Raw genomic sequence first — 4,160 nt, forward strand, 5'->3', positions numbered from 1 at the left:
TTTCCCAATATGATATTTGTTACCCAAAGGCAATACATAGTATCCTATGAAAATTGAGTAAAAATATACCTCCCATGGTTTTTTATTGTATGATGATATGTATTTGTTATGTTTTTAAACTTATAAACTGAACAAAATTTGAAATATGTATATTTTAAAAAGATTAACTGCGAACACATAAGAAAATACGTAATTATAAATCAATGAAAATTAAGGGGCATTTTACCTTAACACAATAACTTAAACCGACTCAACTATCATATTATCCAAAATATATATTGGATATTTAGGTATTTCAACTATTTCATGTTGTCTTTAGAGAAACATCTATGAGGTGGAAGAGAATGAGGAAGGAAATTCTCATCCTATGAAAAAAGAAAGAAAAGGAAGTTGTCTAGACTAATTGCATAAGTTTAGTTATGAATAAACTACAACTAGCTTTCCTAAGCAAAAGTGAGGACCGATTGGACTCAATGCAAAAACTACTTCACCAACTTGTTACGGAAAATGTCCAAATGAGAGAGTAGGTAGAGCTTTCATAACAACAGAATAAGAAAACAAATACATATGAGCTATCCTTTATACTTGAGTAGGAAATTGTCACTTTTAAAGTGGTAAATAATAAACTACAAAAACCAATGGATAGGCTAGATACTCTTAATGTTCTCCTCAATTACTAGCTAACGAATTTGACAGCCACCTACAATGGATTTCAGATTCAAAAGGTACTTAATAAGGACTTGTTGGAGAAGAATAATTGTACATTTGATCCTTGGGAAGTATCATCCCTTGTACTTGGTTTCAATTTGGTTGCCTTCTACATTGGGTACTTATTGGTTTGGTCAATGACTATTCTATGTCTTGTTTTGATAAGCTAAGTGTGCAATGTCTTCCAGGTTTATAATAAACAATCCTTAAATGTGGATATATGTAATTTTTTACTCATCACCTCAAATTTTCTCATCAATTTCCCCCTTTAAATAGGTTATAATTATTGCATTATTCATTTAGTATAGCTACTAGACCCATAGGTGCACCCATCATTGTAATGAGCACACACATCTCATAGTACTTTCAAACAACTAAGGACGGGAGTTGAGCCAAAATTTGAATTTTCATCTCAGGCTTGTCGATCAACACAACCACAAACACAATCATAGGTACATTTTTTATAATAAAAAAATTACAGGCCAGAGGTAGAATGGAGTAAAGAGCTTCCCAAGAATTTGTGCATTTGGTGTGTAATTTTAAGGCCTGGCTTGTGTTGGTTTGTTTATAACAAAGTTGGAGTAAGGTATTGATTGCTTCTACTATCTTAGTCCAAGTTTATGGAATGTGGACTGTTGATCCATTCAGTTTAATTAGAATTTCTTTTGTTATAACTATTGTGCATTGCAAGATCTATGTTGTTTGGCTGCTCTTTTCTCTAATATATATGAGAATGCAACAGATTTTCTGAAGAAGCCAATTTCTTAACATGCAGAGTAAAAGAAACCATTGTTGAAGAAGCCCATCTTGCTGGAAACCAATAAACATATAAAGCAAGACCTAGAAAAAGGGCCAAAGATCTTTAGCAAGAATTCAATGGGTTCCTTGAGGCTGTTTTTCATCATGGCATTTTTTGGCTATTCTCTAGCTGAAGATCCCTATAGATATTTTACATGGAACATTCCATGGGGCACAATACAGCCTCTTGGTATTCCTCAGCAGGTACAGTTTAAAATATCCCAGGCATGTTTCAATGCCAATAATTGTAGCTCACAAATGGTTTTCCAAAAATTTTGTGTGACACATTCTATTATTATTGCAGGGGATTTTAATAAATGGACAATTTCCTAGACCCCACATTGACAGTTTTACCAACGATAACATCTTTGTGAATGTATTTGACAACCTGGATCAAACTTTCTTATTAACTTGGTAAATTCTTTAGGTTCTATCTTTGTGGATTCGCCGATTGAGATTCATGGATTTATTTGGTGATCTGCAATATTTGAATTGAGGTCTTTAAACAAGTTTTGGTACAGGAGTGGCATCGAGCAAAAGAGAAATTCATGCCAAGATGAAGTACCTAGCACAAACTGCCCCATACCAGGGGAAAGCTTTACGTACAATTTCCAGGGGAAGGACCATATATGTAGCTAATATTACTTTCCATCATTGTATTTGTAGAAAGATGCAGGGGGATTTGGAGAACTAAATGTAGCTAGCAGGGCCCTGATCCCTGTTCCATTCCCTCCGCCTAATGGTGATATCACTCTGCTTATAGGTGACTGGTAAAAAACCAACACTTTAGTAAGTTATTAATCCATCCCTAAAACATGCATATCTCTTGAAATTAAAGAGACTGGCTATGTTAAACTTCAGCCTGTCCAACGAAATTTTCTCTTGCAATGCATCAATCTGACCATATTCTATCTTTGGGTAGATCCTTAGAAGAACACTTGATGTGGGTAGATCTATTGGTAATCTTGATGTTGTTCACATTCATGGTCGTGGGCTGCCAAATGAAATAGCAATTACAGTGGAACAAGGTACTTATCGCTAATCTCTATCATAAGGCAGTTTGGTAGATTTAGTATAGGTGTTTCTAGCCTTTCAACGATTCACAAGATCCAGTTTTATTTTGATTTTATCTGATGGATGTTGAATCCATTGTTTCTTCTCTTGAGATGTATCTAAAATGACCCATATGTTAAGCTGCAGGGAAATCACACCGCCTCTAAATTTCAAATGTGGTATTTTCATCATCTTTGAACTTTAGGATTCAGGGTCACAAATTGAAGCTTCTGGTGGTAGAAGGATCTCACACCATTCAAAATGTCTATGATTCTCTTATAATTCATGTTGGCCAGTCCTACTCTATTCTGGTCACTGTGGATCAGCCACCTCATGACTATTACATTGTTGCATCTACCTGTTTCAAGAGTCTTGTTATTTTTATTACTCGAATTTTCTGCTACAACAATTCCCAGAAGCAGGTTTCTGGACCAATTCCACGGGGTCCAACAACTGAGATTGATTGGTTTGTGAACCAGGCCAAAACCATTAGGTTTGGTTCTTGTCCTGATTACTTTGGTTTTATCATAATGCATGTGTGAGATAATCTTATAGATTTTATAGATATATATAAATGAATGTATATCTGTATGAATGATAATGTTTTACGATTACCAGAAAATATAGATAAAAGATCATCATAGAAATTGGGGATAGCTATTAAAAATAAAAGAATGGTTAATGGTTTTTTGGTTTGAGTAGTTGGGATTGTGGCTTGCCATCTCATCTATCCAGGTTCAAGTCTCCCAAAGCATGTTCTAGACTGTATTGTTTAGGTTAGGTTCAAGAAGGAGGAAGCCCCAAAGAATCTCAGCTAAACAAAGTTGAATTTTAAAATATCTAGGAGTTTGTACCTATCCTATATAATCAAGTTCTCAAAATTTGAATGGCTAATGTTGTACAGATGGAACTTGACAGCCAGTGTGGCTCGTCCAAATCCACAAGGATCTTTCCACTATGCTAAAATAAACATTACTCGAACAATAATCCTTTCAAGCTAAGCACCCACCATTGATGGCAAACAATTTTATGTAGTGAATGGTGTTTCCTACATGAGTTCCAAAACACCATTGCAGCTTGCATATTACTGCAACATAAGAGAAGTGTTTTTCGTTGGTGCATTCTTGATAGTGCCAACGTTACATTATCTTCTCACAAGGTGATGGTTGTGCTAAATGTGGAATATCATGCTTTCGTTGAGAATCCAGGAAGAAAATGCAATGGTCCGTGACCAAATTCCAGTGGAACTCGCTACCGTTAGAGGGTAATTCGGAAGTATTGAGGAGTGTATGTGTTGAGGAGCTACGTACAAGACTACAAAGTGTAGTTAAGGTCTGAGAAGGAGAACAAGTAGGAAAATTTGAGGATTTTCCCGCTATAAATAGGGCTAATCTTTTACAAATCCTAATCAAGCCCTTAATACCTAAATCTTGCAAATTGCGTATGGAAGTCGAAACATCCTTCAACGGAGTACATTTATTGACAAACGCTAGATTTCAAATACATTCCTATGTTTGGTCAGGGTTCCCTAACTCGATTTTTAAGGGATTTGGAGGCCAACTGGATATCTTGGTCCTACAATTGATCTATACATTTAGAAA

At 35.4% G+C, this 4,160-nt stretch overlaps 1 pseudogene; it reads left to right on the forward strand.

Moving 5' to 3' along the window:
* The first annotated feature begins 705 nt into the window (after positions 1-705).
* LOC149168130 (L-ascorbate oxidase homolog) lies at positions 706-3,722 on the forward strand (annotated as a pseudogene).
* Positions 3,723-4,160: the final 438 nt, after the last annotated feature.

The sequence above is a fragment of the Pinus tabuliformis genome, chromosome 4_2 (assembly GCF_031772625.1).
Source record: "Pinus tabuliformis cultivar Carrire ecotype Pingquan chromosome 4_2, CPIR1, whole genome shotgun sequence".
Classification (NCBI taxonomy): domain Eukaryota; kingdom Viridiplantae; phylum Streptophyta; class Pinopsida; order Pinales; family Pinaceae; genus Pinus; species Pinus tabuliformis.